Source organism: Dromiciops gliroides, chromosome 1 (assembly GCF_019393635.1).
Source record: "Dromiciops gliroides isolate mDroGli1 chromosome 1, mDroGli1.pri, whole genome shotgun sequence".
NCBI lineage: Eukaryota > Metazoa > Chordata > Mammalia > Microbiotheria > Microbiotheriidae > Dromiciops > Dromiciops gliroides.
The window spans coordinates 211,755,943-211,771,041 of NC_057861.1; positions in this window are offsets into that span (position 1 = coordinate 211,755,943).

Sequence of the window (15,099 nt, forward strand, 5' to 3'; positions counted from 1 at the left end):
TCCAAGAAAAACCTGAAATCGTACACATATCTCTTTAATTGAAAAGGAACATGTTGATAGGTGGATAAGGATCTTCTCAGATCTCCAATATTTTTAAGGGTCATAGAGACAAGGTTAAAATGATTTAGGGTCTGGGTTTTTATTTTTATTTTAATGACTTCGAAGGAAACAAAACTGGTCCCAGCTGGTTGTTAGTCCATTTTTTATAGGCCCAAATATGCTGGCGTCCTGCTCGTCTTCCTTCTCTAAATTATTATTACTATAGAAGCAGTTGTAGACCCTGTTAGAGCAAGAAATTATTCATGTATATCCACCTAATCTGGATGGGGGATTGAGGAGGAACATAAGAGTTCTATTCTATTGATTGTTGTCACAGAATGGTTGAGTGAAAGTAGAGATGGGATATGCTGGCATGATTAAAGTGACAAAGGAATTGTTAACTGAATTCCAGAGCACAAACTGGTGGATTAGGGTATGTTGTTCCAACAGAGAAAAGGAGTTTATGGGAGGAGTAGTGAGTGGATATGTTAGGGATTAAAGATTAGCCTTATCTGGTATAAATGATTATGCTGTTACCTCAGTCTCTTTAGTGTCTTGGTCTATGGAGAGACCTACAATTAGTTTTACCTCATCATGTACAATGCTTATTTTAGAGAGTTTTGAGGGCTTATGAGGATGAGAGGAGAACAGTGTCTAGCATTCCATCTTGTTGCTTAATGATGACCATAAGTTTTTAAACTATTTTCTTTCAAAACATTATTTGGGCATAACAGTCTCAGTGTATTAAATAAATATTGTCTTTGTAGTCCAAAAGACATAATGAAACTTCTGAGAGATATCCAAAAGAAAGAAATGTTAGTTAATAAAAAGATGAGACAATAAAGGCAGTCCCCATTTCAACAACAAAAAATCAATTTGGGAATGAAAAATTCAATTAAACCAATAATTTCATAAGAAAATGTAGATATTCTCTCTTAAAATTTAATTTAATTTATTTATGGATTTTGTTTTATTTTTATGAATATATATATGTATATATACATACATATATATATGCATATATACATATATATATACATATATATACATATATACATATATACATATATATATATATATATATATATATATATATATATATATATATATATATATATATACAATGCTAAAATAGTATATGCAAAGTTATTCGCTCAAACCTAACATGGCTTTTTTATTTCTTTTGTTTATTTTGTTTGATAGAAAACTATGGAATCCACCATTTAAAATAAAATTCAAAGACAAATTATAATTTCAATCAAAGGACATATTTTTCTTTTACTGAATTGAACTATCATTTTTCAAAATGTAGTCACAGTTTTTAACTTAGAAACTATATTTTCCTCCTTCCTTTTGTCATTTTCCCCAAAGAAAACAGTATACATATGGATTTTCACAAGGAATGTTTAAATGCTCCTAATATACAGGTGGGAGGATTATTTGAAATTAGTATCTTTCTCTTATTTATGTTCTACTTATTGAAACATATTGGCTTCAAAAATGTTATATATATATAGTATACAATATACAGTGACAGCAATATAGTTTTAAGATTGACTTTAAGTAAATAAGTTATTTCATCTATTATAAACACTCAAATTAACTATAAAGGACATATGAAGAAAGATATGTGAGAAAACCATTAATAATAATTGATTTCTTAGGGGACCCAGCGATCAATCCTTACCACCCCTCTCCAGAAAGTCAAGTTCTCCTTGAGAGACTTCATCAAATCACATCTGGAACAAAGACAAAGAAACAAAAGGAACAGAGATAGATTCTTTTGTCTAGATTGCTAAAAGACTGATGGGATCAAACTATACATAGAGAATGAACTTTGTCCTGAGCTGGGTGGGGGGGTGGGGAGGGAAGCTTAATATTCCTTTCTCTACTAACATTTGAGTGACCTGATGTCATCCTTGGACTTCATTATAATAATACAAACTACCTGCAAGTAATGTCAGCCAATTAAATTTAAATAATGCTAACCAATTATATATTTTTTATCTATGATGACCCAATTATATGTAATTGATCTATAATGACCTGCCTCATAGAAAAGGGACCTGGACAGGTAGCCATGTCGTCTCTGTTGGCTCTCTGGGACCACATGATCCCTGGCTCTCTTGGCTCTCTGGAGCCACATGGTCTCTGTCTCTGTCATCTTTGTCTCTGTCTATCTTTCTCTCACTGTCTTTTTCTTTCTGTCTCTGTCTTTCTGTCTCTCTGTCTGTCTCTGTCTGACTCTGTTTCTCTCTCTCTCTCTCTCTCTCTCTCTCTCTCTCTCTCTCTCTCTCTCTCTCTCTCTCTCTCATTTCTTTGGGACCACATGCTATCTCTCTCTGGAAGACCAGATGTGGCTTTTAGGGCTTTTCTCCTGAAAATTCTTCTTACTGGCATACTCAAGCACTTGCTCTGCTTCCTCAACCATGTCCTGGGACCATGAGAAATTAGATACATGCGGTCAATCTTTTACTGGTATAATAATGATAAATTCATATAAGCTTATCCAAAACTTGTGTCTATAGTAATTGTTTTCTCCCTCAAAGATCTGGATCCAGAGAAAGAATTGACAAACAGAAGCATGTATAGAATAATTTGTGTTTAATGATAGTCATCTCTAGGGCAACTGGGAGGAGGATAGAAAAATAAATTTACATGATAATATTGTTATATATTTGAAAGGAATAGCAAATTGTGCATAGTAGATTTGCAGTTTCTTGTGCTATGTTGTAGAAATGCTTCTTTTATTCCATAAATAAAAAATAAAATAAAAAAAAGAGGACATGTGGCAAATGGGCAACTCACAGTTTTTGTTTACTTGAAATTCTGTTTATGGAGTGCTCAAGAAATTCACTTTAGGTATGGAGTAGGTATTTTTTGGTTATTGTTGTTTTGGGGTTGTTTATTTGTTTTGATAATCTCCTTGTGGAGTTTTCAATCTATCTTTGGGTCCCAAAGAAGACATTTTTATCAGTTTAGGAAACTGATTGGAATATCAGAAGTCCAATATCTTAGGGAGGCTTTGAAGATCTAAAAGTCTTTTTCTCACTAAATAGGGAGAGAGGAAGGCACCTAAGCCAGGGGCAAAGAAGAAGCATCTCATCGCTTACCCTCCAGTATATGGTTTCTCCTCAAGGGTCTTAATGGAACACCATCTTTGCTCCAGCATCCTGAATGAGTCCATTCTTAACTTGGGTGACAATATATAGCTGAATCTTAGGGAATGACCAATTTTCCTCAGAATAGCAGAACCTTTCTTTCTGTGAAATTTCACTCCAGTTCTAAGTATTTATTCTACTTAGTCTTAAACATGATTGATGGATGGATTTTACTTGGTGAAAGTATTAAGGTATTTTATTACTTGTTTTAATTGGAATAAGGTCACTTGAATGAATACATCAATCACACCATCAGATGTGTAACTAATATACAGAGCTTGTCCCAAAAGACTTAGGGGAGTTTTAAGCTTTATTAACTTCTGAATTATAAATAATGCTCCAACCATATAAAAAATTTGAAAGGCTAAATATATAATTTTTCACACCTATTTACTTTTTGTGACTTTTAATAATAAATATTAAATTTTAATTTTAATATGATAGAACACCTGATTATGCATTATGAGTGAAATATTTTCTAGATACAATTTTCTCAAATTGGTAGATCAGTACAGAAAGGATTTATTTTTCTTCATTACCTCAGTTATATATTCTATATCCATTCAATTTTTTCTGATTTGATCTTTAAAAAAACCTATTATGTATGCAACTAAATTTTATTTTTCTTGGATAATCTTATGTATAAGGTTATAGATGCAGTTGTTTCTGTCACTGAACACCACTGATGAAAATTTGTATGAAGTGTGAAAATGAACTATAGCAATGTATAGCACAGGACTAATTTTGAATTAAAATAAAATATACAAATCTTTTAAAAATGTAAATAATAAAATTTTCAGATGAATGATTTTTATAATTTTATAGCATTTGTACATTTTAAAAATAATAAACATTTTTATTTATGGTTTGGGGTTCCAATTTTTATTCTTCTTTCCCTTCCTTCCCTCCCTCTTCCCTGAGGTGGCAAACAACCAGATATGTGTTATACATGTATTATGCAAAACATTACCATATTTGTCATTTTGTACAAGGAAACTTGATTAACAGGAAAAAAAATGAAAGTGAAAATAGCATGTTTCAGTCTGTTCCATCAATATCAGTTCTTTCTTTGGAGGTGAATAGTATGTTTCATCAACAGTCCTTTGGGATTGATTGTCTTGGATCATTTTATTGTTGTGAATAGTCAAGTCATTCACAGTTCTTCATCAAACAATATTACTGCCTCTGTGTACAGTGTTCTCTTGATTCTGCTCACTTCACAATACATCATTTCATGCATGTTTTTTCTAGGCCTTTCTGAAGTTATCCTGCTTGACATTTCTTATAGTACAATAATATTCCATCACCATCATATACAACAGTTTGTTTAGACATTCCCCAAATGATGGGCATTCCTTTGATTTCCAATTCTTATCCACCACAAAAAGAGCTTGTATAAATATTTTTGTACAAATAGGTCTTTTTCTCTTTTTGGGGATGGATGTCTTTGTTATATAAATCCAGCAATGGTATGGCTGGATCAAAGGGTAATCATTTATATTTCTGAAGTTATTTAAGCTTAAATTTGCCCTGACAATTTTGGAATACCTTGGTTATATGTGTTTGTTAGTGTGTGTGTGTGTGTGTGTGTGTGTGTGTATATACGTATACATATACATACATATATACAATTATACACACACACGTGTATATATATATATATATATATATATATATATATATATATATATATATAGTGTGTGTGTGTGTGTGTTCATACACACTTCCAAACATGCATGCACATTGCATATTTACATGATATTCACACATATATTTATTCATATGCACATAATGAATGCTTGTAATGTTTGTGTATACATGCCTGCATTTATATGTGTGCATACTTGCCATTAGAAGCTATTTGGAAAAGTTTTAGGAAAGACAATATAATTTTCCAGGAAGTAATATTTCCTAACTTAATCATTTTAAATCTAGCTAGCCCACAATTTTGCATCATAAAGAGGCAACATGGTACAGTAGAAATAATAGTGTACTTGGTAGTCATAAAGAATTGAATTCAAATTGTGCTCATGCCATTAATTGCATGTTCAACAAATCAAAATCCTCTGAGTCTCAGTTTCCTCCTCTGTCAAGATAATAATAGTAACACCACCTTACAAGATTATTTTTAAGTTCAAATGAGGTAATTCATGCAAATAAGTTTTAAAAATTTAAAGTCCTATACAAAAACAAAATGTCCATGCCATTACATGTAAAGGAATAGCAGTCTAGTAATGGCATCTAAAAACTTCTCAAGTGAATTATCCCAAGTTATTTTTCTTAATTTTATTTTCATTTAAATGCCAGCCTTTGCTTTTCATGATGAAATTCTAGACAAATGTGCATTAATTTACAATTTTTCCTTCAAGGAAACCTATTAATAATACTTGTTACATTCAAAGTACCAATCATCCTAAGAGAGGTTACATTAGTTTGTGGTTGTTGTTGTTATTGTTTTAATTGGCTTACAAATCATAATTTTCCTTTTATGTTCATAGTACAGTGGTTTATTCTCAAGGAATTATTAGTAATAATGCAGAAATTCTACACAATAAAATTTTATTAAGCACCTACTATGTATAAGGTGAGCCCTGTAGAATACTGAAATTAGAGTCAGGAAGGTCCATCTCCCAATACTCCCACTGACACTAACTTTTTCTTTATTTTTTACTTCTCTGGGCCTTAGCCAAACTATTTGAGATTTGCCCTTTAAGTTACAGAGAAGTTGTTAGTTTCACTTTTGTGCTGTGTTCCTATGCTGATTTAATCACAAATCTTGGATATATTGATGTGTTGATATATGTGCAAAACATTGATATGTAATGAGAATACAAATGTGAACAAGACATGGTTCCTGCTCTCAAGGATCTCACAGTCTAAAAGAGGAGATTAACTATGTATATGGATAAATATGACTAAGGCAGAGTTTGATGAGTGCTTTATGAGGCATTTAAGCAAAAGGTTGTGGAAAGATACTGAAAGGATGTGAGCATCCAGAAACATTTTTTATAAGCTGAAACATTTGACCTGACCTTTGAAAGAATGGGTGGGATTTCAGTAACCTAAGTAAGTATGATTAAGGAAATGTAGAATATATTTAGGGAATTGGGGGGGCACTTTGTTTGAAAATGAAGTGAAATAGTAGGAAGTAAGGCAGAGAAGTCTACCAGGGCTAGAATATAAAGGGCTTGGAAAACAAGATGAAGGAATTTGGATTTATCCATGACTCTGAATTAAAGAGAAGAAATAACAATTTTCCTTAGGTTTTATTCTTGATGAGCCTGACCATAGATCCAAATGTCATGCCATATAAATACTATTTATTCATGTCTGACTTTATGTATTTTTCCAATAAATCATTCAACCCCAAGAACCATAGGAATAACAGGATCCCTTAGATCAGATGTGTAAATGCCGTTGGGGGATGGAGGCAGTGTTGTATTCATCAGAGTAAAACTCCTGTAATTGGGAAATATTTTTTAAAAAATAAATACAAAATACAAATAGAACACAGAATAGAAAATGATAATTTGTGATTTTCTAAGTAAATATGTATCTGAAAAGATCTATTTCTATTTGAGTTTGATACTTCTGCCTTATGTCATTGACTGCAGTCTACACCCCGCATCATTCAGGTAATCATCTCTTCTGGAGATATAATTTAGAAATTGCTTCTGCCTCCTCTACCTCTGCAGCAGCCACAACTATGGAGGATTCACAAAAGAAAGATCACAGCACCAAAGTCACTCGAACTATTAAACCTTTCAACTTAAGAAATTGATATGATTTTATCAGTGGAAATAAGATTTAAGAAAAAGCATTTCACCAACTTTGCCACTGTACTCTATGGACCATGGTTCTTCCTTTTATCTCCAACTTAAAATAACATGTTCTATGTGTCTAATCTTTTATTAGAATGTGAACTTCTGGAGATTAGTCTTGCTTTTTAAAAATTTGTATCCTCAGCAATAAGCCCAAGGATTTGCACACTTGTTTATTCATTCATTAGACACATATAGTGAGTACCAGCTACATACAAAAAAATTATGCTAAATATAATGTGTTTAAAATATATGTAAGATATATTGCCTGTCTTTTAATCTATTATGCTATAAATAGGGTCTATAAGACATCTATACAAACACTAATAAATCTTAGCTCATCCTACTCCTCTACATTAAATTTCCATTTCATCTAAATTTCCCTAACAGCTTTTCTCTGAATTCCATATTACAAGTATCTCTGATTTTGTACAAACTGTATCCCAGTCCTGGAATGTCCTCTACCTTTATTTACACCTCTTAGAATCCTTGGTATTGTGAGAAAATAATTATTAATAATGGACTGTTGGGGGTGGCTAGGTGGCACAGTGGATAAAGCACCAACCCTGGATTCAGGAGTACCTGGGTTCAAATCCGGCCTCAGACACTTGACACTTACTAGCTGTGTGACCCTGGACAAGTCACTTTACCCCCATTGCCCCACAAAAAAAAAATGGACTGTTTGGGGACATAGCCACCCCCCCCCCCACACACACACACACACACTCACTCAAAGGTTTAGCTCAGAAACTTTAGCTAATTCCTTTTTGACCAGCCCAGGAGACCGGTGATGGATCAATAGAAATGGAAATCTAACTCAGTAAAGTAGAGATAGAAACCACACTTATACTTCATCTGCCTTGCCCTTCAGAGATGGTCTTTTTGCATATTTCCCCAGTTAAGTCATTACATCATTAGGTCATAGTACAGCTCATTTTAATATGGGCTACCCTCAGGTCATGTCAATCAATGGAACTGAAAGATTCTAGCCAATGAGCTTTGATCAGTGTGCCACCTCTATTGGAAGAGGAAAAGAGATTGAGATCACGAGGTGAATGCCATTCTGGGGGACATGGTAGGTGAAGAAGGCTGTGGTAGTTAAGCTTTCTCTCTTTAGGTAATGTAAGGTTTCTGAACTCTACCTGGAGCCATGTGTTCTTGCTTACTGACAATATGGTACTGGGAGTTTTTTGGCTTGTGTTAAATGCTGTCAGTGTTCTCCCTCTCTTGCTCCTAGAACCTGAATGAAAGAGCCATGTTTTCTCTTCTCTCTTTCCTGTGACTCCATACTGGGTATGTAATTGCTTAGGCCTGTAACTAATGGGGAGATTAGTCAGACACATGGTTAATACTTTAGTAATTTGTAATCTTAATTAACAGTAAATTATTGCTGCCAAAACTGGTGCAATTGGGGGCAGCTAGGTGGTGCAGTGGATAGAGCACCAGCCCTGGATTCAGGACAACCTGAGTTCAAATCCGACCTCAGACACTTGACGCTTACTAGCTGTGTGGCTCTGGGCAATTCACTTAACCCTTATTGCCCCACAAAAAAACCCCAAAAAAACAACAACAACAAAAACCTGATGCAATGGCCTTTAATTTGTAAGTATGTAAGTAGCAATATATATCTTATAAACCCCAGCCTAGTACCCCAGTAATTTAGAACTGAGACAGGCTGGCCCTCAATATTTCAAACAACACAGTATCCTTCAAGGATTATATCAGATTTAGACTCTTCTACCAAAATTTCCATGACATGCATAATCATTGTATGCTCCTTTTGCAAATTACATCATATTTATGTGTACCTGTTATTTCTCTGCTGTGAAATGCAAACTATTTGAAACCAGAAGTTATTTAATTTCTCTCATATATGTCCACTATCTAACATAATTCCTGGCACACAGTAAACATTTAGTAAAACGTCCTTAAATTGAATGGAAATGAATGCTTATATGAGTGACCTAAACTGATGTTGAGTGCAAAAGGAGATAGGATTTACCTTTCGTGAAGGTCATCAACAAAGACATATATAATACTTGATAATTGATCTGGGTCTTAAATGAGATAGGATTTTACAAAAAGGAAAGTGGGAAAGACATTACGTGTATGAGAATTAGCATGAACAAAGGAAGGAAAGTGAAATGTACATTAAGAGAGGGTTGCATATCTTGCATTGCCTGGAGAATAAAAGGAGATGAGTGGAAAATTAGTTTAGAGTTAGATTGTCCAGTCTGGAATGCTAGTCTATTATAATTTGATTTTATTCAATAAGTAATGATGACTTGTTAAAGATTTTTGAATAAGAGAGAAGTAATCAGAGATGTATATTAGAAATGTTAATATGGAATCCATATCAAAAATTAGTTAGAACAAGGAGAGACTGTAGGCAGTGAGGCCATTTAGGAAGGTCTTTCATTGACCTGGGAGAGAATAAAGACTAATACTATAGTATTGGCTTCATTTACTGTACAACATGGTAATTAATGACCGATTGAAAAATGAATAATTGATCAGCCAACTTTTATCTGTACAAAGACAAAAGAATGATTAGATTGATTTGCTTTTTGTTAAACTGATTATTTTTTGCTAAGTTGTTGTTTCTGTTGTCCTTGTTGTTGATTAGATATAACCCAAGCAATTTAATTTGGGCTAATTATTGGTAGAGCAATTATCAAGGGCCATGGTAATTATATTAGTCAGGGTATTCTAGCTTACAGAAAACTATCTGCATAGCTATGCACTCATTTGTTCATCATCTGTAATATTTTTATGTTGTATTTTTAACATTGATTTTTTTAAAATTAACTTTTAAATTACCTACCTCCCTCTAGCACCTTACCCAACCATCAAGAAGGAAAGCAATATGGTATTGTATCAAGTAGTTTTTTTTAGTTCTCTAAGATTCTCTAAGCATACCATTGTATCATCTGCAAAGAGTGATAATTTTGTTTACTCCTTGCCTATTCAAATTCCCTAAATTCCTTTGTCCTCTCATATTGCTAAAACCAACATTTCTAGTGGAATATAAAATAATAGAGGTGATAATGGACATCCCTGTTTCACCCCTGATTTTATTGGGAATGCCTCTAACTTATCCCATTACATATAATGTGTCCTGATGGTTTTGTAGTAGGGATGGATTTAATTCATCTAATTGATCATGAGATGTCCCAAAAGAATTACAAGACTCAGTGACTCAGTTTCCTAAGTTTTATTAGAATACTGTGAGGTCACAGGGAGAATATCATAGGGGGGAAAAAGGTATCTCAAATAGGGAAAGAAAGATGGTTATATTTATAGTAAGAAAAAAAAACTGATTATCTCCTCATTATCTTAATCTCCTCCTTAAGGAGGTACATGGGAGGTTTTATCCTAATTTGGACTTCCTGGGGTTCTAAGAAAACCCCTGAGATGGGTACCTTTTTCCCTGGAGGTGTGTTTTTGGCATTTACAAGTCATAAGGTGAACCAAAAGAGACATTTGGTCCTTTCTGTGCATGTTCCTAAAGACATGCTTAAACTTGTCAGACCCAGAGGGTCTCTGTTTTTTTTTTTTTAATGTATGAGGTATTTTATTTTTTCCATTACATGTAAAGATAGTTCTCAACTTTTGTTTATACATGCTTTACAATTTCAGATTTTTCTCCCTCCCACCCCTCCCTCCCCCCTCCCCTAGACAGCAGGTAATTTGATATAGGTTATATCTATATATCTCTATACATATACATATAGATATATATATATACACACACATATATATATATACACATAATAACATTAATCCTATTACAAGAGAAAGAATCAGAGCAGTGGTGCAAAACCTCAAAATAGAAAAAACAACAACAGCACCCAAAACAAAAGAAATAATATGGTTCAATCAGCATCTATACTCCACAGTTCTTTCTTTCTTTTTTTTTTCTTGGATTTGGAGATCCTCTTCTATCATGAGTTCCCTGGAACTCTTCTGTACCATTGCATTGGTGAGAAGAATATAGTCCATCACAGTAGGTCAACACTCAATGTTGATGATACTGTGTACAATGTTCTTCTGGTTCTGCTCATCTCACTCATCATCAGCTCACGTAAGACCCTCCAGGTTTCTCTGAACTCTTCCTGCTCATCATTTCTTACAGCACAATAGTATTCCATTGTATTCATATACCACAACTTGTCCAGCCATTCCCCAATTGATGGGCACCCCCTCATCTTCCAATTCCTTGCTACCACGTAAAGAGCAGCTATAAATATTTTTGTACATGTGGGTCCCTTTCCCCCTTCCATGATTTCTTTGGGCAAAAGATCTAAAAGTGGGATTGCTGGGTCAAAGGGTATGCACAGCTTTATCGCCCTTTGGGCATAATTCCAAATTGCTCTCCAGAATGGTTGGATCAGCTCATGGGTCTCTGTGTTTTTGATATCTATTTAAGATCTGGTTTCTAGGTGTCCTGTCATCTAGGAATATTAATGGATATTAATGGTTAATGGTCCCTTGTTTCTGTCTCTGTTGATGCTGTTGGTTGATAGGGATTTGAATACTCTTATTTACAGTATTGTTGATAAGGACACCAACCTTAGTTTCTCTATTAACCCTTTTAGGTACTGTTGATAAGAACCTATTTTAGATAATCTGCTAGCCCCTTTTAGTTACAGTTGATAGCTTATCTATTAGCCCCTTTTATAGCTCAGATCTTCAGTTTGTTAACCCCTTTTAACTATAGTTTATAGGTTATCGTTAACCCTTTTAGCCTCCTCCGTCAGTTTTAGGAAGATGCTGCTTATCATTTTAAGGAAAGTTCCATTTATTCCTAGAAAGCAATATGATATCAATTGGGCACATGGAGTCATAAAAATATATTTCCATATTAACTAAGTTGGGAAAAAAACAAGAAAAAATAAAGTGAAATAAAACAATGCTTCAATCTGCACTCAGATTTTATGTGTTCCCTCTCTGGAGGTGGGATAGCATTTTTATCATGGGTCCTTTGGAATTGTCTTCATTCGTTGTATTGATCAGCATAGCTAAGTCTTTCTGAGTTGATTGTTGCAATATTACTGTTACTGCCAGCATCCTCAGGAAAGAGCACGAGACTGAGCGCCAGTCTCTTCCTTCCTCCTCCCACTAGCCCGCGTCACTTCCTGACTCCTGGTCTTTCCCTCAAAGACCTTCGCTTCATGGGCAGAACTCTTCTACAGTAAGTCTCCAGCAGGTGGCGTCATTCCAATCGTTACAGTCCCCCCTGTTGTTCCTCAAGAAACAAAATGTTTCCTTGACGGAACAGTAAAAACAATATAATAACTATTGCTAACTAATAATATGTGAACAACAATATAGAAAAGGAAAAGAGGAAAGTTTTGTCCAGAGGGGCGATTTTTTTTTTGTCCTCATGAACCGACGCTTTGACATTAGTCTTGCAAAGGGAGGGCCTCTGCAGAGAATACATGTTACAGATGGTGTATATTATAACAGAAAGAGAAAAAAACAACAAAAACAACAAATCAAAACTGTTCATTTAAAGTCTCTGAAAGTCTTTTCTCAGATGTCCTCTAGGTGTAGTCATGGAATGGAAGTCTTTTCAGGGGTTGATGTGTGGATGCTGGTAATCAGCCAGGAAAATTTCCTACAAAATTGAGCTTAACACAACTTTAAAATAGCTTTGTCAATAATCAAATCAAACAATGAAATTTCTCAAAAACATGTCTAAGGGAATTCAGAATCTTAGTTGTTACACATGAAACATATAATAAAACAAAAATTGAAACATTCTTTAAAATTAATATTAATATAGTCCCCCCTTATGGAGGGTAATTGAGAAGACAATTGCTGCAATATTAATTAATAAAAATAATTTTTGTCTTTGTTTCATCACTTTTTGCATCATCTGCCTAATTATCCTCATGCCATTATGAGAAATTTTAAAATCTTATATAATTGGTAACAGATGTCAAGGCCAAATTCAACAGTGTATTTATCATGACACCTGAGATAATTATGGGGGTTACCATAAAAGAACAGAGAAATGATGGGATATGAGCATTCCCACACTTGAGCAATATGTACTGCCCATGCAGTATGCCAGGCTTAAAATAGGTGGATGGAATATATGTCCATGCCACCGAACATATTGGAGGAAACTGAGTCAGACTTAATCAGATGCATGGGATTGAGATGGTCCATGGCATCAGGCATATAGGAGGGAGCATAGAAGCCAGGTGTAGAAGTGAGATGGGTGGGATCAATACTTTCAGCCATCTGTACAATATTGTGGGGAAAAATAAAATAAAATATTAAACCAAGAGAATCCAACCTCAACATTTGTCAAAAGCCATTCCCTCGGCCATACCTTGACTTCATGCATGTCTCCCCTCATGTGACAGTTCAGTGTCTGCTCTTGCATGTATTCCTCTTGTGATTGGATGGCATCTTGGCCAACTGGCATCTTATAACTCAGAATAAAGACAATTAGTGTCTTAAATGATAAATTCCCATAATCTAAGTCTCATATGGATTTAAAAATTGAGGATAATAAATGATTGCAAAAAATGTGAATACATCTTGACTCTTAACACAATATATAATTATGCAACAATTTCAAATAATACCCCTTTTTTTTTACTTAGTATACAATCACTTTTGTGAAAAATCAGAACATATTTAAATACAAGTTAAAGCACAACAGAATCTCAAAGAAAACTTTTTTTTTTGAAAAAAGAAAACTTTTACAAATGTTCCCCTCTTTTTTTTTTTGGAATATGCTTATCAAAAATAATACTTCTAGAATCAATTTACACTTGCCATGGCAACCAATTTGCCAAGGAAATGCTTTAAAGAGTTTGATCAAATAATCAGTTGAGAAAAAATAACAAAAACAAACAACTCAGAATATGGGAGCACAATACTCCTAGAATTAACATTGTATTATGAAATCAAAACCATGTTTCAAAATTAGATAGATGAATGAATAGAAGAAAATACACGTGGAATAATAAAAGACAATGAAATTCAAACTAGGGAAATCTAAATGAATATGAACTTAATATTAATAAGAGTATTATAAAATATAAACTTGATCACATGACTATAAAAAGCTTTTACAAATATTCTCCTTGTTTTAAAAACTAAGTATAAAACACAATCTCAAAATCATGAAAATCTCTATGAAAATAAACCCATAGCATTAATTTCAAAATGTATATGTGATAGCATAGAAATCCTATGTAACTTCTGAACTGATACTATTACTCTGAGTGAATTCAGAACACTTTTGATTCCGATATCTAAAATCCCCAATACTGATATCAATACCTTGCTTCTTACTTCTACATTTCTGTACAATATATACCCTTCCATGGCAAAAGAAGCAGAGTCTTGAACTATGTTGATGATTGTCATTCTTATTCAGCTTAAATTCTTCTTCTTTAACCCCTCTATATTGTCTGTCAGTCTTTTCACCATACAAATGCTTTATAAGATTACTAATGAAAGACAAAAGCAGGTTAGCAAAATTATGAACAAAACGAGCATATCTGGAATTTAAAGGGTTTTCTAAGGTTGTCTCAGAAGCACAGCCAGGCTGGGGAAGGGCTGAGCCTGAAGCTGCAAATGTAGTTAGAGAAAGTTGAGCATGCACATTAGATCTCTGGACTTCCCAGGCAGGGGAAGCAATGGGCTTGGCCATGGGAGGAGTAGAGGGTGGGGTCTGGAGAGGAGGGGAGGGACCAGTGCAATTTGAATCAGACTTGATTTTGAACTCAGGCCTGGATTCCTCTTCCCCCACTTTGCCTCCAGGTGCTAGGGGATTAAAAACTTCTAGAGGGTGGGTCATTGCCTCCAGGCATGCAAAATTAAAGCAACAATTAGTATTGAACTGGGAAAAGCTGCTGAAATCTCTTCAGGTTTCACTGAAAAAGCATGGTTGGGAGAGGGAGAGATATTTCCTTGTGTGAGTAAGTTGCTGGCTCTTTTAACAAAAATAAAAAGAAAAATAAAAAATCCACAAAAACAAAGCATTAACATGTTCTTAGCTCCCATTTGTCTGGTTAAACAGACTAAAATAAAAAATAGGGTAATTAGGGAGT